At 44.2% G+C, this 22,904-nt stretch overlaps 1 long non-coding RNA gene and 1 other non-coding gene across 2 annotated transcripts; both read right to left on the minus strand.

Moving 5' to 3' along the window:
- Window positions 1–268: 268 nt before the first annotated feature.
- Window positions 269–375, minus strand: LOC117076971. The gene has a single exon (XR_004434579.1). It is a non-coding gene; the product is annotated as a U6 spliceosomal RNA (small nuclear RNA).
- Window positions 376–4,007: 3,632 nt separating this feature from the next.
- LOC117076136 lies at window positions 4,008–9,159 on the minus strand. The gene is made up of 3 exons (XR_004434253.1): window positions 9,116–9,159; window positions 6,424–6,597; window positions 4,008–4,364 (listed from the first exon to the last, which is right to left on the minus strand). It is a non-coding gene; the product is annotated as an uncharacterized LOC117076136 (long non-coding RNA).
- Window positions 9,160–22,904: the final 13,745 nt, after the last annotated feature.

Raw genomic sequence — 22,904 nt, forward strand, 5'->3', positions numbered from 1 at the left:
AGCCAGGATGGTCTCGATCTCCTGACCTCGTGATCCGCCCGTCTCGGCCTCCCAAAGTGCTGGGATTACAGGCTTGAGCCACCGCGCCCGGCCGAAAGAGTTATTATCTAAAGACCTGGAATCAATAGAAAGAAATGTCTGGGTTATGGTAAGTGGTTGTGGAGACCAAGATTTTAATCATGCAGATGAAGCCTCCAGGTAGCAGGCTTCAGAGAGAATAGATTGTAAATGTTTCTTATCAGACTTAAAGACTCTGTTCTGTCAGTCTTTTTTTATGGAATGCTTCATGAATTTGCATGTCATCTTTGCACAAGGGCCATGCTAATCTTCCCTGTGTCATTCCAAGTGTACTATATGTGCTGCCAAAGCAAGCACTATTTTATCAGTCTTAAGGGCTCTGTATTGATGTTAATGCTGGTCAGCTGCCCAGGGCATAATGAGGTATGCCTGATCCCCACTCCCCATTATGGCCTGAACTAGTTTTTCAGGATAACTTTGGAATGCCCTGGGCAAAGGGGAGGACCCATCAGTCAGCTAGAGGGTTTAGAATTTTATTTTTGGTATGCAGTGTTTACCAGGGCCGGGAATGGAGGTGACTGGGGAGGAGGAGGAAATGGGTAGATGTTGGTCAAAAGATACAAAGTTGATGTTAGGAGTAATAAGTTGTGGAGATCTATTGTGCAACATGATAGCTATAGTTAATAATAGGGTAGAATATATTTGAAAATTGCTAGAGAGTAGATTTTAAATGTTATCTTCACACATTTATGTATGTGAGATGATCAATATGTCAATTCACTTGATTTAATCATTCCATAATTATTCATATATCAAAACATCACGTTGTACACCATAAACATATACAATTTGTTATTTGTCAATTAGAAAATGAATTACCAGCCTGGGCAAATAAGCAAGACCCTGTCTCTACAAAAAAAGATAAAATAAAATAATTATCCAGGCATGGTGGCATGTACCTGTAGTTCCAGCTACCCAGGAGGCTGATGCAGGAGGATCCCTTGAGCTCAGGCATTCAAGGCTGCAGTGAGTTATGATCCTGCTGCTGCATAACAGCCTGGACAACAGACCAAGACATTGCTTCTAAAAATAAAAAATAATAATAATTAATCAACTTTAGAAAAGAAACAAATAAAAATAAGAATCTACCGGTAAAATGGAAAAAAAATTACCATTTACTTAGATGACCTATGAAAGCCTTTTCATTACAGCTCTAGAGTTATATAATCAAGTTAAAATTGGTGATTTGCATAAGTGGCATTAGTCTGGCTCTATCACATCTCTGCAACAGTGTGGCAGGCCTACATAACAACTGTTTTAGTACTGACTGACTGGTTAAGTTAAATATTAAAAGCTAGTGCCCTTGTACAAATGGCTGCAATATAACAAAAGCCCATCATGAGTTTTGCTTAGGCCTTTCCTTAGCCTTAAAGTATGACAAAATAACGAAAGAATTCTTAACAGGGCCCATTTAGGATTGCACAAATTTTACTGGGAGTCTGAAGAAACTCTCCAGGCCTCCACAAACAAGTTTATTGGAAATCTGAAGGAACTCCCCAAACCTCTGTGATTTAGCAGGAGACAAGATAAGTGCAATCACCCCAACACTTGGCACTTGGACCCATTTAGATTAAGTAAACTTACTGAGGCTCCAGAAGAAGGTCTCCAGGACCCAGACCTTAGTTATAGATTAAAAGAAGTTAATGTCTTTAGATGAATGCACACTTACACAAAAACATATAGCTTAGAAGTTATATAAGCTCTGAAAAACTTTGTAATTTTGAGTTGGTCTAGTGATAATTTCCAGGCCTTCTCCCTGTAATCAATTACAGAAATAACTGTCTTCCTCCCTAGTTCATCTGCATCTCATTATTGGGCCACGATAAATAGCAGCCTGGCCCTCAGTTTGATCCAGGAACAAAAGGAAGCAGAAAGATTGAGTGATTTTGTTGTAACCCATCACAAAATCAGTATCAGTACTGTGGTGGTGATTTTATTATTATTATTATTTTATTTTTTCCAAAATAGGGTCTCACTCTGTCACCCAGGTCGGAGTGCAGTGGTGAAATCTCGGCACACTGCTACAACCTCTGCCTCCTGAGTTCAGGTAATTCTCGTGCCTCACTCTCCCGAGTAGCTGGGACTACAGGCACATGCTACCACACCCAGTTAATTTTTGTATTTTTAGTAGCAACAGGGTTTCACCATGTTGGCCAGGTTGGTCTTGAACTCCTGACCTCAAGTGATACACCTTCCTCAGTCTCCCTGAGAGACAGGACTAGCTGGATTTCCTACGCCAACTAAGAATTCCTACGCCTGGCTGGGAAGGTGACCACATCCACCTTTAAACATGGGACTTGCAACTTAGCTCACACCCAACCAATCAAGTAGTAAAGAGAGCTCACTAAAATGCTTATTAAGCAAAAACAGGAGGTAAAGAAATAACCAATCATCTATCGCCTGAGAGCACAGCGAGAGGGACAATGATCAGGATGTAAACCCAGGCATTCCAGATGGCAATGGCTACCCTCTTTGGGTCCCCGCCCTTTGAGTGGGAGCTTTCGCTCTATCCTGAAACTGCACTCTTCTGGTCCAACACTGCTGGAGCTGAGCTTTCCCTCGCCTTCCACCACTGCTGTTTGCCACCGGTCGCAGATCCCCGCTGACTTCCATCCCTCAGGGTCTGGCAAGGTGTCCGCTGTGCTCCTGATCTGGCGAGGTGCCCATTGCCACTCACAATCGGGCTAAAGACTTGCCATTGTTCCTGCACAGCTAAGAGCCCGGCTTCATCCTAATTGAGCTGAACACTCGTCACTGGGTTGCACTGTTCTCTTCCGTGACCCACGGCTTCTAATAGAGCTATAACACTCACCGCATGGCCCAAGATTCCATTCCTTGGAATCCGTGAGGCCAAGAATCCCAGGTCAGAGAACGCAAGGCTTGCCACCATTTTGGAAGCAGCCCACCACCGTCCTGGGAGCTCTGGGAGCAAGGCCCGCCTGGTAACAACCGGAAGTGCTGGAATTACAGAAGTGAGCCACCACGCTGGTCCTGTGGTGGTTATTCTAACAAACCTCTGTGTGTGCTTGGTGGGAGAGAATCCAGTGTAGGATTGCTCTAACAGTATAGCAATGGATTATTTTAACACTATTTCGTTATTTATCTCTCCTTGGAACTAAATTTGAAGTTTCAGCAGTGGATCTCCTTTCAATAGTTTGTTCAGATTTCAGTTCCTTTCATTCCTACTTAGAGCTTTCTGGCTTAAAGCCAAATTTCTGAGTTATCTGAGTGACTCATTTCAGGTGAGTGGGAACAAAAGCAAAACAGGAAATAATTACAATAACAAGGGCCAGAGACACACCTATAGGTGATAAGACTGGTAACAAGTCAGTGTCTTTGTAGAACACTCAATTTCTGAAAATGTTGCATAATGTTCACGCTCATCTGGTATTTTAACACAGTGTTTCACTTTGGCATGGTCTGTTCTTATGTGACTAAAGAACTCCTGAGTCTTCTATTTGTTTATGCTGTTTTCCATAAAAGGAAATAGTGAAATGGCTCCATCCAGATAGTTAAAGCAATGTAGAGTTGCACAAAACTAAACTCACCTTAAGATAAATGGACATTGATGTTTTGGTGCTCTAAAATTGCTCCAAAACATTCTTTGTAAGTTATGCATACTGTTTAAGGGTATTTATTAGCTGTGGGCCTCAGACAAGTGGTTTAACCATTCTGTGCTTCTGGTTTTTGTGTTCGTTTGTTTTCCCTCTCTCAGCAGAATCATGTTTCTTTATCTGTAAATTGGAGTAATAACAGTACGTTCTTCAGAAGGATGTAATAAGGACTAAATGACTAAAGTGCTTGCAGCAGTGCAGAGCAGTACATGAAGTAAGGACGTGTGTACTAGCTATCATTGTTACTGTTGTAGAAAAAAACAGGTTCTTGTCACATGACCAGGATAATTTAGGCACAGGGACACACTGTAAGGTTAGTAGGGCAGGGTTTATTGAGTGAAAAGGAAAAAAAAGAGAGAGAGAGAGAAACAGGAACTCCAGCAAACTGAGAGTCCTTCTAGCAGGTTTTCCCCTCAAAGATTGAATCCCAGGTCACCACACAGAACAGGAGAGGCCAGGATCTTCACCACTGCAAATAGCGCGAACTTCCTGAGACTTCACCCAGTCCTCCCAGTGCGCAGGTGGGCATTATTCAGAATTGGCTGGGAAAAGGCAGGCTTCATCCAAACCAGCAGTCTGGTTTTTCAGCCTTCAGACTGCTTTAGGCTTGAAGGAGGGGTTTCACTGGGAGACTCTTGGCTGCCTCCTGTCTCTGTCATTACTGTGTCCATCCTGAAGAGTCATCAATAAGACAGATGGGCAAGAGATTGTGACTTCATTTTAAAAAGCAAGAGAGAGAGAGAAACATCTCCACCACCACCCTACCCCCGACCCCCCTCCAAAACAAAAAACTTCCAACAGCTATGGGTAAAACTGAGACAGAACAGAGACCCCTCTTTGAAGCCTGTGGGTCCACTCCCCTCACCCCCCGGTCCCCTCCCCTCTCCCTCAGCATGGAAATGAAGGAAAATCTTGAGTTCCTTCCAGGGAAATTCCAGACACCTAGCTAGCCTTGAGAAGTAAATGAACAGCTTGTTTGGAGGCTGAGGCAGGAGAATTGCTTGAAACCGGAAGGTTAGGCCGGGCGCGGTGGCTCAAGCCTGTAATCCCAGCACTTTGGGAGGCCGAGACGGGCGGATCATGAGGTCAGGAGATCGAGACCCTCCTGGCTAACACGGTGAAACCCCGTCTCTACTAAAAATACAAAAACTAGCGGCGAGGTGGCGGCGCCTGTAGTCCCAGCTACTCGGAGGCTGAGGCAGGAGAATGGCGTAAACCGGGAGGCGGAGCTTGCAGTGAGCTGAGATCCGGCCACTGCACTCCAGCCGGGGCGACAGAGCGAGACTCCGCCTCAAAAAAAAAAAAAAAAAAAAAAAAAAAAGAAACCGGAAGGCAGAGGTTGCAGTGAGCCGAGATAGTGCCACTGCACTCCAGCCTGGGCAACAAGAGTGAAACTCCGTCTCAAAAATAAAAATTAAAAAATAAATAAATCAATAGCCAAGGAAGTTAGAGTCAGATGTTTTGTTCTCTATAGAAACTAAAGATCACACCTTAAAATATGTCCCTGAATTGTTGGAGACCCAGATCCTCACCAAATGGATCTACTGGCACATAGAGCTCAACTAAGGGGGAATGGAGGACTGAACTCTGATGGCTGTTCTTCTGAATCTCTTCCTGAAGGGCCTGAAGGAGGTCACACCCACAAGTCAGAGCTAATATTCTTTTCTGCTGATCTCAAATTTTTGTACAAAGCTTAACCTCTTTAACCAATCGCAAATCAGAAAGTCTTTGAATCCAGTCTGGGTGTGGTGTGTCACGCCTGTAATCCTAGTTCTTTGGGAAGCCAAAGCGGGAGATCGGTTGAAGACAGGAGATCAAGACCAGCCTGATAAACATAGCAAGACTCCATCTCTACAGAAAATTTAAAAATTAGCCAGGCATGGTTGTGCGTGCTTGTAGTCTCAGCTACTTGGGAATCTAGAGGAAGAAGGATCAGGCCTGGCGCAGTGACTCAAGCCTGTAATCCCAGTACTTTGGAAGGCCGAGGCAGGCAGATCACCAAAGTTCAGGAGTTTGAGACCATCCTGGCCAACGTGGTGAAACCCCATCTCTACTAAAATTACAAAAATTCCGGGCGTAGTGGCAGGCATCTGTAATCCCAGCTACTGGGAGGCTGAGGCAGGAGAATTGCTTGAACCCAGGAGGCGGAGGTTGCAGTGAGCTGAGATCGCGCCATTGCACTGCAGCCTGGGCGACAAGAGTGAAACTCTATCTCAAAAAATAAATAAAAATAAAAAATCAGGTGGGAGGATCACTTGAGCCCAGGAGTTCAAGATTACAGTGAGCTATGATCACACCACTGCACTCCAGCCTGAGCAACAAAGCAAGACCCTGTCTCAAAAACAAAATAAAACCAAAAAGCCTGCCCGTACAGGATATTAGTGACACAGTGTTAGGGACCATAGGTTTTCAGCCTCCCATGCAATAGAAATTGATGGGAGGCCAAGCAAGTTTCCCAAACACAGCTTTGTTAGGGGCTTATGCTCAAACACAAGGGAAAGAGCACTGGAGTGAGGAGTTGTCCAGCTGGCTCCCCAAGGACAGGTCTTTCTGGTGTTTTAAGAAGGGTGATGTGAATAAGCACGAGGTAAGCAAACGTCATGACATGTGTGGGGTAGAGTACAGGGTGTGCAGACACAGTGTGAAATCATTTTAGTACATACATCACGTGATCAAAAAATGGCAAATAAGCCCTTCCCTGGGTGGAGATTTTAGTGTAATAATGAGGCACCTCTACAGTGTAAAGATCATCATTCTTCTGGTCTTGTATTTGTGTGGATGATAGAGTTGACTTCCTTGACTAAGACTTAGGGTGGGATACTGCTTATCTTAGTTTCTTCAAAGTCCTGAGATCAGTGGGTATGGCGCCTTGAGTAAGATGATGGGATGCTGCTTATCTTCCTTTCTTCAAGGTCCCCGGGTCAGCAAGTAGGACAGAAAAAGAGGAAAATTATGTATTAACGGGGGTGGAGGGACCAAGTTCCGTCCCTGATCTGTCTCAATATTAGGACAAGTGCAAGACCCTCTTTGCATTAAGCCTTCTGTTAAGATGCTAAGGAGCCCTAATGGGGCAGAGAGAAGGTAAATTTGGCTGGGATTCCAGAATGGGCCAAGTAAGTTGCTGAAGTGAGCAGGGAGAGAAACATTTTGGAACTTTAGGGGATAGTGAAAGAGGGGAGGTATTGAACTTTCTTCTTTCCTCTCTCCCCTTACCCCTGAATTACAGAGGATGGGAAAAAAGTTGGTTATAGAAAAAACTTGAGCTACTTTACCCCCAGCCTGCTGGAGTAATCATTTTAAAATGTAAAGTCTTAAACTCCCCTTTTTACACCCTTTAATGCATTCCCATTTCACCCAATAACAGTGATCATTATTTTGGAATGAATTAATGGGAGAGGGAGTCTGACATGATGAATAAATGTAGTCCTTAGAGAGAGATGGATTTATGAGAACGCTGCTGGCAGGAAGGACAAACCCTTGCTCACAAGTTACAGTCTGGGATTTTCTTATTCTTTCCTCTCAAAGCCCTCACATTTTCTCCTCCTTGCCTATTCCGCATTCCCAGAGGAACCTGATCCCCTCAGGACAAAGCTGGATAGGGCCTCTGTTGAGTCAGTTCCAGCCTCTCCTCTTTATGACCTCAAGAAGCTAGTGAAAACCTGTCTCCCAAGTCAGAGTGCCTTACATACCTAAAGCTCGCCTAGGTCAGGACATGCACAGATAGGATCCCTTATTGTTCAAGCACAGACAAAGCAACATAGCCCAGCAGTCAGGAGCACAGGCTTCACAGATGCATAGAGCAGAGTTGGAATCTTAATCTGGCCACTTCCAAGCTGTTAATAAACCTTTCAGAATATCAGTTTCTCGTCTGTAAAATGATGACAGGAGAACCTATTTGAGGGTTGTCAGGATACTCAAATGTGATGCCTGGCACATAGTACCTACTCAATAAATATTGACTATTGTTAGTACTAAAATCATAATTCTAGAAGCTAGATACATAACTTACTCTCTCCCCTCTCACATGCAAGAGAGTGGAACACAAATATTCTATTGTTCTACTGGCCATGATAAAATTCAAGCTAGTTACAATATTTAAAAAATAACCATAGTTCCCTTCATCATAGTTAACTTCAGATGGTGTAACACAGCAGTCCCCAATCTTTTTGGCACCGGGGACCAGTTTCATGAAAGACAATATTTCCTCAGCTGGGGCTGGGCGTGTAGTTATACAGGCATGAGCAGGGCAGGAGAGGGCTGTCCCCCACCCACCAGGAATGTCAAGTGATGGTTCAGCAATTATCACGTTGCTTCTCTAAAAATGATAATTAGGCAGCCAGGAGAGACAATCTCCTAATGGTCCACACCTGTTAACATTAAAAGTGTTCATTGAATGCAGACCTCATGGAGAAGCAGCTTCTGGGGCATGCGTGTTAAGAGACAAAATAGCAGGCTAGGCACGGTGGCTCGCACCTGTAATCCCAGCACTTTGGGAGGCCGAGGCAGGCAGATCACAAGGTCAGAAGTTAGAGATCAGCCTGACCAGTATGGTGAAAGCCCATCTCTACTAAAAAATACAAAAATTAGCCGGGCGTGGTGGCACTGTCCCTGTAGTCCCAGCTACTCAGGAGGCTGAGGCAGGAGAATCACTTGAACCCAGGAGGCAGAGGTTGCAGTGAGCTGAGATCATGCCACTGCACTCCAGCCTGGGCAACAGAGTGAGACCCTGTCTCAAAAAAAAAAAAAAAAAGAGAGAGACAGAGAGACAAAATGGGAAAGTATGATGTTCCAGGGACACACGCCACCGGAAAAAGGAAAAAAACCTCAGATGAGCATGTGTATAGCTCCCTAAACACCCTGTGTGTGCTCAGTCCCAAAGAGTAAGGAAAGCACTGCACATGCGGAAAGCCCACCCTAAGGAAAGAAACTTGGGAAAGAGGTGAGCCTTTAAAATCCTAAGATCAGGCCGGGCGCGGTGGCTCAAGCCTGTAATCCCAGCACTTTGGAAGGCCGAGACGGGCGGATCACGAGGTCAGGAGTTTGAGACCATCCTGGCTAACACGGTAAAACCCCGTCTCTACTAAAAAATACAAAAAACTAGCCGGGCGAGGTGGCGGCGCCTGTAGTCCCAGCTACTCGGGAGGCTGAGGCAGGAGAATGGCGTAAACCCGGGAGGCGGAGCTTGCAGTGAGCTGAGATCCGGCCCCTGCACTCCAGCCCGGGCGACAGAGCAAGACTCCGTCTCAAAGATAAAAAAATAAAAATAAAATAAAATCCTAAGATCATGGTTAAATGGGGACTTGATATTCTTTTTCTCTCTTTGACCTTCAGGCACCCACTTGGATCTCTTCCGAGGGTTCTTTTCTTTATTTCCTGCCTTAAAGCGTTTTTAAATAAACTTCCATTCCTGCTCTGGAACTTACCTCGGTCTCTTTCTGCTTTATGCTCCTCAGTTGAGTTCTTCCTTCTGAGGAGGCAAGGACTAAAGTTGCTGTAGACCTGTATGGACACCTGCTGGTAACTCGGGGTAACTCTGATCTCTTCCACTGCTAACAGGGTGGGGCAGGGGTGGGCAGGGGCAGGGGGCAGAAATGGTTTCTGGATGAAACTGTTCCCCCTCAGATCATCAGGCATTAGATTCTCATAAGGAGTGCACAACCTAGATCCCCTGCATGTGCAGTTCACAATAGGGTTTGTGCTCCTATGAGAATCTAAGGCTGCCACTGATCTGAGAGGAGGCAGAGCTCAGGCAGTAATGCTCACTTGCCAGCTGTTCACCTCCTGTGGTGCAGCCTGGTTCCTAACAGGCCAGACTGGTACTGGTCCACAGCTCCGGGGCTGGGAACCGCTAGTGTAACAGTTTATTTTCCCTGGGCCAGGACAGCCTGTGGAAACAGCTAGGAATACAGGGTTTCTATTGTTTTTACCAACCCCAGCCCCTGCCCCACACCCACTACATCCACATTCTGGGTATTTCTAACTTAGATCTTATTTTCTCCTCAAAGAAAGGAGAATCTTTAAGGGGTGAGGTAGCTCACAGATACTTGGGTATCCTCCCAACCTTGTCTTTCAGCTTCCCGGTCACTACAAATGGCTGCCACCTCCTGACCCATCTGTACACTCCAGTCATCACTCACCCAAGCCTCACCATACTGCTTCACAACAGCCTGGCTTCTTGTGAGCAGCCCTACCCAGGTAGATCTGCTTCTTTCTTTTATTATTATTATTTTTTTAACTTCATTTTTTCTTTCCAATAAACCTTCTGCACTCCTAAGATCTGCTCCCTTCCAATCTGTCTCTGTCATTGCTGCTGGTACCCAGCAATCAGCTTGCCTCACCCCCATTTTTTAGGCAGAGCCTGAGCTGTTTCTCAGAGGTCTCAGAAGTCCCAGCCTGTTCCAGCCCCAGTGTGCAATAAGAAATACTGTTGTTGGGCCAGGCGTGATGGCTCATGCCCATATTTCCAACAACTGAGGAGGCTGAGGCAGGATGATTGCTTGAGGCCAGGAGTTCAAGACTAGCCTGGGCAACATTGCAAGACCCAACCTCTAAAAAAAAAAAGAAAAGAAAATAATTACAATTATGAAGTTAGTTGTGGGCTTGCAATAATTTTTTTTCTTAATTTTTTAAAAAAAGAAAAGCAATACAGTTGTCTCCGGTTATCCATGCGGAATTGGTTCCAGGACCCAATAGTGGACACTAAAGCCAGCAGATGCTCAAGACTCTTACATAAAATGGCATAATATTTGGATATAACCTATACACATCCTCCGCAGAGGATGTATATACTGTATATTCTTTTTCCCCAGAAACAGCCAGGACGAACTTCCGTATACTTTAAATCATACCTAGATTACTGATAACACCCAATACAAGTAAACGCTATGTAAATAGTTGTTATACTGCATTGTTTAGGGAATAATAACAAGACAAAAAAAGTCTGTACATGTTCGGTACAGACACAAATTTCTATGGAGTATTTTTGATCAGTGGTTGGTTGAATCTGTGGATGCGGAACTCATGAATACAAAAGACCAACTGTCTATTGTTTTTGGCTTTCATTCCAGCTTCCTGACACAGAGCTCCTAAATTATTCTAGTTTCCTTAGTGTTAAGGGTGACAAAAGCATCTTTTGTTATAATATTTGTCTTTTGTACAGAACGCCTAAAACTCTTGGAATTTTCTAAGTGATCGAAGTTTCTTTTGTTACTCTTAATAAGCCCTTTGGCTCACAGCTGAGTTTGTGCTAATGAGGTGACCTTAGGGTGGAGCCCCTAGATAGCCTCAGGATGGGGTCAGTCACTGGAAAGACCGAGTGAGATGCAATAAGCTTCCAGGTTGCTGAACACTTGGAAGTACTGGGAAGGAGGGTGTTGTGCCAGAGAGGGGATGGAAGATCTACAACCTCATACTTTATCCTATCCATCTCTTCATCTGGCTGTTCATCTGTATGCTTCCTATTATCCCTTATAATTGGAAAATGTAAGTAAAATATTCCCTGAGTTCTGTGAGCCACCCTACCAAATTAACGGAATCCAAGGAAAGGAGATACGGGAACCCCGACTAACTGATTGATTGATTGATTGAGATAGGGTCTGGCTCTGTTGCCCAGGCTGGAGGGCAGTGGTGCTATCTCAGCTCACTGCAGCCTCAACCTCCTGGGCTCAAGCAGTTCTCCCACTTCAGCCTCTGGAGTACTTAAGTATACAGGTATGGGCCACCACACCCAGAAAGTTTATTTTATTTTATTTTTCTGTTGTTGTTGTAGAGATGTGGTCTCACAAAAGACCTGTTGCCCTATTGCCCAGGCTGGTCTTGAACTGCTGGGTTCAAGTAATCCTCCCACTTAGGCCTCCAAAAGTGCTGGGATTACAGGCATGAGCCACCATGCCCAGCTGGAACCTCGAACCATAGCCAGTCAGTCAGAAGTACAGGTAACAATCTGGGACTTGCAATTGACATCTGAAGGGGGGACAGTCTTGTAGCACTGACCCCTTAACCTGTGGGATCTGACACTAATTCCAGGCAGATAACATCAGGATTGAATTGAATTAGAGCACACATAGTTGGTGTCTGCTGGAAAATTGTTTGGTGTATGCAGAATGTTGGGACAACTAAGTTCCTCTTCAAAGCCTCAACTTCCTGGTCATAAGCTGTAAAAGCTTTAAATCAACCCTACTCCCTTCTTCCCCCCTTTTTCTCTTAGCAAATCATGCATTTACCTTATTTGAGAAGGTTTAAGTCTCAGTCAGTTGGGATCAGCTTAGACTGTGCATCCAACCCCAGTCAATAGGGGAAGGACACAGAAACAGGAACCACGTTAGGGTTAAAAGCTCCTTCCCTCCTTTGTTCAGTGTGCTCTTGCAAATGCATCAGGCACAAGCAGCACCCTTCTGCAGAAGTGAAGCTGCCTTGCTGAGAAATTTTCTGTCTAAGTGCTGGTTTCTTTTGGCTACGCCAAGCACTTATTTCTAATACAGAAAATCTCCACATAGCTGGTCACAGAACAGTTTTGTGATATGTGAGAGTAAAGAGGTAAAACAGTTTGTTTTTGACTTTATACCCAGAGAATCCATTTCCTTCCCCCTTCCTGAGATCCCAAGAAACCCACCCTAAATCTCCTTGACCCCTTCTCATGCAACATTGGGGTAAACAACATTTCTCCCTCCTTCAGTTGATCTTCCAGCCTCCGGGGACAGATGCATTCCCAAGTAGCATCAGCAACTCTCCTCTGGGGATCTTGCTAAAACTGTAATGATCACAACCCCTTATTAGTCTATTTCCTTAACCCATACATAACATTCTACATTTAGCCCGTTTTCTCCAAAAATGTAGTCACCCTTGTGATTTTGTAAATTTAGTAAGTTTACTGAAAAACTGGAGAGGGATTATATCACACACAGTAGTTTTCCTACATTTGGTACCTCTGCCCTCTCCTGCCTCTGGCTCCACACTGCTCTCACTGAGAAACCTCTCCAAGGAATGGGCCTTTTAGGAGGTACACACTGAGGCGGGGAAGAGAACTGCCCCTAGGTTGACTTGCCTTTGTAAAAGGAAAATAAATCTTAGGGCCCCAAAATCACTAAGCTAAAGGGAAAAAATCAAGCTGGGAACTGCTTAGGGCAAATCTGCCTCCCATTCTATTCAAAGTCACCCCTCTGCTCCCTGAGATAAACGCATATCTAATAGCCTCCTTTGGAGAGGCTAATAAGAAACTCAAAAGAATGCGACTATTTGTCTCTTATCTACCTATGACCTGGAAGCCCCCCGTCTCCACTTCAAGTTGTCCCACCTTTGCTTTGAGTCGTCCCGCCTCTCTGGACCAAACCAATGTTCATCTTATATATGTTGATTGATGTCTCATGTCTTCCTAAATGTATAAAATCAAGCTGTGCTCTGACCACCTTGGGCACATGTTGTCGGGACCTCCTGAGGCTGTGTCATGGGTGCGGGTCCTCAACCATGGCAAAATAAACTTTCTAAATTAACTGAGTCCTGTCTCAGGTATTTGGGGCTCGTACCTTCTCCAGTGCCACTATTAAAACATCCTCAGAACTGTGCAGATACATGTTCTGTATTCCCCTTTCTTAACCACTTGAACATGGCTTGAGATACAGTGTGAGTTCCGTTTACCTCCTTTTCTTGCTCTAGAAAGAGCTTTCTGGGTCTTCTGGATCTATTTCTACTTCTTTATTACCTCTTATCACTAGCAACTTTTACTTTCCAATTTCAATTTTTTTCTTTTTCTTTGGCCAAGGCCAGTCTTTAGCATAGCTAACTGAGGGGGTGGGAGGCAGGGTTGTCTCCTAAAATAAGGATAAAATGGAGCTAAAGTTTTTCACAAACTTTATATTAGTTTATAATTGATCTTATTTGCCTAACCATATAAAGGTAAATTCAGTTAAATTTATGTTTAGCAAATACTCAACACACAGACACATACACAGCACCATACCGAGTACATCGAGGGATATGTTGGGGGGCAGAAAACCATTCCCCAAAATATGGCCATTGGCTTGCTGAGTGCTTTTGAAAATTGAAAGGCCTCAGTGAAATGGGATAGTTCCCTTGACCCCTTTGCAGGACTCATGAAGGGGGTGGCTCATTTACTCAGCCCACAGCTCTCAACCCCTCGTGGGAGGGGGAGCATGCGGGTGGGCAGGTGCAGGGGCCAAGATAAGTGCTTCTGGGAGCCAACAGGAGCGGAACCCCATGTGGCCCCTGGCAGCATCTTGGGTGTACCTGCAACCCCTAGAGCCTCAGAGGGTGCATGTCACAGTGTGCTCTTTTAACTCTGCTGTCTACAAATGGCTTAAGTGTTTAACAGCTGAGTGTGACAGCCCTCTGTATACTGAGCTCTTGTTCGGCATGCAGAAGAATCAGGTCACATGAACAAATTGAAGATGGTAAATGTGGGGGATTTTATTGCCTATGAAAGTGACTTCCAGCAGGATGGGCAGCTGGAAATGGGATGGAGTGAGAAGGATGGAGTGAGAAGGTAGTCTTCCCTTGGAGTTCGGCCAGCTCAGTTCCATCCCCAGCTGAACTCTTCGCCAAAGTCCTGCTGTCAAGTTGTCCCTCTGAAGTCAAGCTGCTTCTCTCCAATGTCCAGCTGCTTCTTCTCTTCTCTCCTTCTCTGCTGTTCCGCTCTGTTGCTCTGCCAGTAGAGCCTGGGGTTTTTATGTGTACAAGATCAGGGCGGGCGGGCCAAAAAGCAACATTAAAGTGGGAAAACAAGAATGCATGTTCTCACTTTGGGCAGAAGTTCCAGGCTTGAGGTTGGGGCCCTCGCTGGGGCTGCCCTCTTCTATCCAGTATTTCCTTGCCTCCTATCCATTTCATCAGAATAGGTTGGCCGGGCGCGGTGGCTCAAGCCTGTAATCCCAGCACTTTGGGAGGCCGAGACGGGCGGATCACGAGGTCAGGAGATCGAGACCATCCTGGCTAACACGGTGAAACCCCGTCTCTACTAAAAATACAAAAACTAGCCGGGCGAGGTGGCGGGCGCCTGTAGTCCCAGCTACTCGGGAGGCTGAGGCAGGAGAATGGCGGAAACCCGGGAGGCGGAGCTTGCAGTGAGCTGAAATCTGGCCACTGCACTCCAGTCCGGGCGACAGAGCGAGACTCCGCCTCAAAAAAAAAAAAAAAAGAATAGGTCTCAGAACCAAAATCGCTCTCTGACTTCTCCCCGACCCCTGGTCTCTCTCATCCTCTTTTCCAAGCCACCAGGAGGGAATCACTCGGGAATTTCCTTATTTGATTAAGAAAGCATCTTTCCAAAAGAAATGAAACTGTTTTAAGACTCCCTCCCTAGAAAATCTCATGAAATAACCAGGAAAGATCAACCACCAGAGAGTAGAAGAGACCAGGAGTCTTCATCATGTCCAGACAGAATTTTCATCTCTTTTTCTGAGGGCAACTTCAAGAGATTACCTGAGGGGCTTTATCTACATAATAATAATAAAACCTTTGTTCTGCCCCCTCAACTTTGGAGTTACTCCCAGTCAGCTCCCAAAGAGAACCACAGTCTGAGCATTGGGCCTATTCATTCCTCCATCCCTCCCCCGAACCCATGAAACAGGGTATAGAAGCTTCTGTACCGCTGAGTTGTTGGGTGATCACCATGTGATTCTCCCCCTGTGCCCAGCACATTAATAGATTTTGTGGGCTTTTATCCTATTAATCTACCTTTTGTCAGTTGCTTTTCAGAAAACTTCATGGTATTTTTTCTTTTTTTTTTTTTCTTCTCTCTCTCTTTTTCCTTCTTTCTTTCTTTTCTTTCCTTTTTTGATAGGATCTCACTCTGCCTCCCAGGCTGGATAGCAGTGGCTAGATCTCAGCTCACTGCAACCTCCATCAGTTCCCCCACCTCAGCCTCCCTAGCAGCAAGGACTATAGGCATGTGCCTCCATACTTGGCTAATTTTTTTAAATTTTTGTAGAGATGATGTCTCACTATATTGCCCAGGCTGGCCTCAAACTCCTGGCCTCAAGCGATCCTCCTGCCTTGGCCACCCAAAGTGCCCAGCTTCAGAGAAACGTCAAAGGGCTAAGGACAAGTTTTCCCTTGGCCCCTACAGATACAAATGCAAATGTGACTGAGGCTGTGGCCTCCTAGAGCTGATAGTCTGATAGAAAAAATAAGACACAGAAAACTAGAAAACTCAGAAATCCATGGCGAGTGATGTTAGAGACGGACTAGAGGCAGAGGGGATAAGGCTGTCTGGAATGTCCCACAGGAGAAACAGAGGAAGTCTTTGAGGTCAAAGTATCATTTTATCTGGGCTTCTAGGGTACATTTTATACCATAAAAACCCTGAGTATTTTGCAGGTGCAAGGCTCAATATCAGCAATATCATTGTTCAGGCCTAATATTGCTTTCGATAATCGGTGATTCAGTCAGTCTAGGAAATCCCTAGTGATAACACCTCAGAAGTCTGAGAACAGGTTTTCTGAATTGAGAAGGCATGTAGGACTCGAACCCATGCAGAGGCCGGGTGCAGTGGCTCACACCTGTAATTCGAGACCAGCCTGACTAACATGGTGAAACCCCATCTCTACTAAAAATACAAATTAGCCAGGTGTGGTGACACATGCCTGTAATCCCTGGTACTTGGGAGGCTGAGGCATGAGAATCGCTTGAACCCAGGAGGCAGAGGTTGCAGTGAGCCAAGATCGCACCACTGCACTCCAGCCTGGGTGACAGAGCGAGACTCCGTCAAAAAAAATAATAATAATAAAATAAATTAAAAAATAACCCATGCAGAGCAATATATATTTCTATTCTCTCCTATTTGACTATTCAGATGAGTCAGGAAAAGGAGTGTTAAGACTGCTGACCACTCTGTATTCCAAATTTGCTCTCTAAGGATTATAGTCTGGAAAGTTAACGATCAGTTTATTCAACATGATTCAGACTTGGGGAACGCAGATCACACCGCCTCAGCTCACAAAGCAGGTGACCTCATCATGTTCTCTCCAAGTCCCTGATGTACAAAAGCATAGAAATCATGCATCTTACGCTTCCCAAAGCAGTCCCAGTTTTATATAATCTTCCTCTTTTGGATGAAAACAAAAACATATAACCAAATGTAACTTATTTTTTGCAGACTTGATATATACAAAAATTCAAAATTAAAGAAAAATGTATTTTGTCAAAATGTCAATCCTGATTTTGGGTACCATATATAGAAGAAATGACGTTGATTTCTCACTCTAGGGAAGAGTGAATCAGGGCCTGAGGAAGAGGGAAATAATTAAATGTAAAAGATTACTGTCTATAAAAGAGTATATTGATATTCACACGAGCACTTACTGATGATCTAGTAGATTCAAGAAAATCTTAAGTAATGAGAGGAGATATTATGCCTTTGAATAAAATAGGCTGTCTGGCACCTGAGAGCTCATAAACTAGTAGGGAAGACAGTTTACACAAACATCTTTGATATAAAAGAGGGCTTGAGAAGTGCTACAATTAAAGTGCCAAGTATTGTATTGTGAGTAATTAGGGAGGGCAGTGTTTGTTTCCGTTCATTCTCCATACTGCCACCAAAAGGAACTTTCTTTCTTTCTTTTCTTTATTGAGACAGAGTCTTGCTCTGTCTCCCAGACTGTAGTGCGGTAGCAATATCTCAGCTCACTGCAGCCTAGAGCTCCCAGGCTCAAGTGATTCTCATGCCTCAGCCTTCTCAGTAGCTAGGATTACAGGCATGTGGCACCCCGCCTGACTGATTTTTGTATTTTTAGTAGAGACAAGGTTTCACCATGTTGCCCAGGTGGGTCTCGAACTCCTGGCCTCAAGTGATCTGCCTGCCTCAGCCTCCGAAAGCACTGGAATTATAGGCATGGGCCTATATATATATATATATATATATATATAATTATAGGCATGCCCAGCCAAAATAAACTTTCTTAAATGATAACTTTGGGCCAGGCACAGTGGCTCACACCTGTAATCCCAGAAATTTAGAAGGCCGAGGTGCGTGGATCACTTGAGGCGGGGAGTTCGAGACCAGCCTGGTCAACAGGTGAAACTCCGTCTCTAGCGAAAATACAAAAATTGGCCAAGCATGGTGGCATGCACCTGTATTCCCAGTTACTCTGGAGGCTGAAGAACGAGAATTGCTTGAACCCAGGAGGTGGAGGTTACAGTGAGCCGAGATTATGCCACTGCACTCCAGTCTGGGTGATACAGAAAGACTCTGCCTCAAAAAAAAAAAAAAAAGGAAAAAAAAAGTAATTTCATCATGTCATTTCCTGGCTTAAAAATTCTCAGTGACTCACCAACACCCTCATGAAAAAAGACCAAACTTGGCTTTCAGAGCACCTGTCTCATTTCTGAACTCTTCCGGCCATAAACCATTCCAACCCAACATTCTAAACAATTTGTAAACATGCTCATTCCTTTAAAACTCTAGACATTTGCACTTTCATTTTGCTTACAATCTCCCATTTCCTCCTCCTGAACTCTCAGCACCTCTACTCTACCCAGCTTGGCCTAAATCCAAATCATCTCTTGAGTTTCAATGAAGACCTCAATCAGCAAGCTTTCCTTTATCTCAAATGGAGTGTGTACTTCTGCCATTAACCCACACGTGTCCCTCCACTATACTTTTAATTATACATTGCTCTGTCTGCTGTTTTTCACAGTGCAGGCAAATAATATAAAATTATATTAAAAAGTAAATTTTGCCAGGAACAGTGGCTCACACCTGTAATCTCAACACTCTTGGAGACCGAGGCAGGCAGATCGCACGGCCAAACCCCATCCTGTCTCTACAAAAAATACAAAAATTAGCTGGGTGTGGTGGTGCACCCCTGTGGTCTCAGCTATTCTAGAGGTCGAGGCAAGAGGGTGGTTTGAGCCTGGGAGGTCAAGGCTGCAGTGAGCTGAGATCGTGCCACCACACTCCAGCCTGGGTGACAAAGTGAGACCCTGTCTCAAAAATTAATAAATAAATGAATAAATAAGTAAATTTTAACAGAAAAAAAAACAAAAAAGTTAATATTACATTATGTTCAATTATCATACTCTTGCACTAAACTTTTTACATACACAAAGACAGCAATCCTGCCTTTAATTCATTTCTGTGTTCATTAAGTATCTTACATTGCCTGAAACATAACTAGTTATTTAATAATCATTTGTCAAGTGAGTAATTAAGGACATTCTTCACTATGAAATCCTCACTTACTAGGCTTCAGCCTGCATCAGCCTAAAACTCCTAAGAGATAAGGTCCACAATTCGCAATCTAAGTCCTTTAATGCACCAGCCTCAGCATCCAGACCTCACCATCTAACATCTTGAGACTTAGGGCCATCCCACATGGGGCCATTATAATTATTCAATCACACTAGCTATCACAGAGTTGGCATAAATGACCAGGAACAAAAACATATTTTTCCCAATACCCTCCTTCCTATATTGCTTTATTATTCCTTCCCTCCCATACCTGTACCCTCTTAGCATCCCAAATTCGTAGAATACTACCTCAATTCCTAGTCATGATTAAGACTCAGCTTTGGCTCAAGAACATTTCCCCTACAGCCTCGTTAATGTGGTTGGCCTTTTCCCCACCCGATATACCAAAGGTGGGTAAGTGAGGTTAAGATTTTCCTCACTCCTAATAGCACTTCCAGGTCTTCACTCTCCTTGAAGTGTCACTGCCCTTTTGAGAGTTATTCTTTCCTGACATCTGTTTATTTTACATGCTCGCATTCTTGGAATACTTGGCAGTTTTCAATGTCCAGTGGATAACCCTTCTAACACTCTAGTTTCCTAGTTTCTTGATGCCTGCAACTTCAATAATTACTGTTTCTCCTTCATTCAGCTACTCATTCTTGTGATTATTTCTGAACCTTGTCATCATCTGGAATTACTTTATTAACCCATTAATTATATTCCAAACTATAATAACTCATCCTCCTACTAGGACTCTCATCTTTCAAGCACCCACTAGACAGTCCTTTTGACTCTCACAAGACAGTTCTTCTATTTCTTATTCTTTCATTTCTCCCAATCTTCTCCCAACCTCTTTTCCTTCCGAACCCAGGATACTCTTATGTGGTGGATCACATGCACAATTTTTCATGAACAGCCTTGATTCCAAGGCATACCTATCTTTAAATTCTGGGTCAATTCCACAACTGCATTCTCTACTCTTACATTGGGACAATAAGCACAATTGAATAAAATGATACTCATTATGCAAATATACCACTAAAAATTAACAGCCCTCAACTTCAGTGAGGTCTTTTAGCAATTCCTCCTATTCCACTTTAAAGATTAATCTAAACCTTAGCCAATTTTATCAACTCCCCACCCTTTTTCACTTCTATCAAGTGACCTTCATCAAATTTCAACCAAGCCACATACCTGTAATTTTACCTAGATTCTCCCTAATTCTCACCAATTTCTCTCCAATTTTAGAGAATAAGACATTCCTCTTTCTTAACTGCATTCCCTGTTGCCCCACAAAGAATGCCGCCCCTTCACTTAGCCATCTCTCTCCTGCATTACCTTAGCCCAGGGGGATGTCAAACTTTTTCTGTGAAGTACCACATAGTTAATATTTTAGGCTTTGTAGGTGTGTCAGGTTGATTTTGCAATAAAGAAATTTTTGCCACTATAAAGACATTGTTTTGTCACTATAAAGAAATTTCCTGAGGCTGGGTAACTGAAAAATGAAAGAGCTTTAATTGGTTCACAGTTCTGCAGGCTGTACAACAAGCATTGTGCTTCTGGTAAAGCCTCAGGGAGCTCTTACTTATGGTGGAAGGCAAAGCTGGAGCAGGCATGTCTCATGGCGAGAGTGGGAGCAGGAGAGTGAAGGGGAGGTGAGGTGTCACACTTTTTTATTTTATTTATTTATTTGGAGACGCAGTCTCACTCTGTCACCCAGGCTGGAATACAGTGGTGCCATCGGGGTTCACTGCAGCCTCGACCTCCTGTGCTCAAGCCATCCTTCTACCTCTCTGAGTAGCTGGAACGACAGGCTTGAGCCACCACATCCAGCAAATGTTTTTGATCTTTTTTCCTTTTTTTGTAGAGATGGGGTCTTACCATATTGCCCCAGGTTAGTCTCAAACTTTTGGGCTCAAGCAATCCTTCTACCTCAGCCTCCCACAGTACTAGGATTACAGGCATGAGCCATTGTGCCCAGTCTGTCACAATCTTTTAAACAACCACATTTCTTTTTTTTTTTTTTTTTTGAGATGAGATGGAGTCCTGCTCTGTCATCCAGGCTGGAGTGCATTGGCACGATCTCGGTTCACTGTAACCTCTACCTCCCAGGTTTAAGCAACTCTCCTGCCTCAGCCTCCCAAGTAGCTGGGATTACAGGCATGCACCACCATGCCCGGCTAATTTTTGTATTTTTTGTAGAGACAAGGTTTCACCATGTGACCAGGCTGGTCTCGAACTCCTGACCTCAGGTGATCCGCCCATCTCGGCCTCCCAAAGTGCTGGGATTACAGGCGTGAGCCACCGCGCTCAGCCTAAACAACCACATTTCAAGTGAACTAACTGAGTAAGAGCTAACTTATCACCAAAAGGATGGTGCTAAACCATTCATGAAGGATCCTCCATTATCCAGTCACCTCCCATCAGGCCCCACCTCCAACACAGGAATTATATTTCAACATGAGATTTGGAAGAGACAAATATCCAAACTGTATTAGTAGGCCTTACCATCTCTGTCACAACTATTCAACTCTGCTGTTATAACGTGAAAACAATAGACAATATATAATAAATGTGTGGCTGTGTTCCAATAAAACGTTATGGACAATGAAATTTGAATTTCATATTTCACATGAACAAAATATTGTTTTTAAGATGTAAAATCCATTCTTAGTTCAGGAGTGATACAAAAACAGGCAGTCAGCCGTATTTTGCCTCCCTTAACCTGGCCTATAACAGATTCTCAGAGTGAGGTCTCAACAGCATCAGCATCATGTGGGAATGTGTTAGAAAGGCAAATTTTCCTGCCCCACCCCGGATCTAGTGAATCAGAAACTCTGGGCCTGCAGCCAAGCAGACTAAGGCCTAACAAGCTCTCCAGGTGATTCTGATACATACTCAAGTTTGAGAACTACTGTCCTCTAAACAAGGTCAAGTCTCTCCTTCAAAAACAGGCCTCGACTTTGCACCTCAAACTTTTTCTCATTTCATCCAAAATTCCAAAATGGTTAGAAAATTCTTGCTGGCTCCATTTTCTCAGCATAATTTACCATGTGTTTATAAAATGAGAGTAAGAATACCACCGAGTGGTTGTCAGAACTACATAAGATGATTACAGGTGGGAATTCCACATAGGAAATTCTTCATGTAGTAAAGAAAGGTGGAAAGGATTTTAACTGCACAGCCCAGGGAGGAGAAATATAGAAGGAACACTGCCTGCCTCCCCATAATCCCCTTGCCCACTCCTCATCACGGAAGAAGAGTGAGCTGATGGGTGAGTCTGGGAAAAGGAATGAAACCTGTTCTGCTTACAGGGGCAGCTGGAACCTATTCAGCCTCTCTGTGCAAAGTAGAAAGAGGTGCCTCCTCAGGGGAACACAGTCCTATAGAGCAAAGCTTGGTGATTGAAAGGTAACCCGTGGAAATAAGAATAAGATACAATTTATCCAAGTGGACAGAGCCCTCAGGGACACTATTGGGTCCTGTTTGCTCGTCTTCTGCTGGTTTCTGTCGTTTGGTTTCTAAATTACTGTGGTCTGTTAATTTCCTAAAGTCTCTGTAAATCACCCCTCAGCCTCAATGAAACCAAGTCTCTTTGATAGAAACTTTTAAACAGGTACAGTAGTCTATCACCAACAGGGTCCTGTACTTGCCCAAGATTGCCGGGACAATTTTCCCCAATGTTCAGTTTTTCCATCTACTGACCAATATAGCAATGGTAAAAGTATTGTGTGGGCTGGGCGCAGTGGCTCACGCCTGTAATCCCAGCACTTTGGGAGGCCGAGGAGGGCGGATCGTGAGGTCAGGAGTTCAAGACCAGCCTGAACAACATGGTGAAACCCCATCTCTACTGAAAATACAAAAATTAGCTGGGCGTGGTGGCGCATGCCTGTAATCCCAGCTACTTGGGAGACTGAGGCAGGAGAATCACTTGAACCCAGGAGGCGGAGGTTGCAGTGAGCCGAGACCACACCACTGCACTCCAGCCTGGTGACAGAGCGATACTCCATCTCCAAAAAAAAAAAAAAAGT

Source organism: Trachypithecus francoisi, unplaced genomic scaffold (genome assembly GCF_009764315.1).
Source record: "Trachypithecus francoisi isolate TF-2019V2 unplaced genomic scaffold, Tfra_2.0 Lachesis_group5, whole genome shotgun sequence".
In the NCBI taxonomy this organism is placed as follows: domain Eukaryota; kingdom Metazoa; phylum Chordata; class Mammalia; order Primates; family Cercopithecidae; genus Trachypithecus; species Trachypithecus francoisi.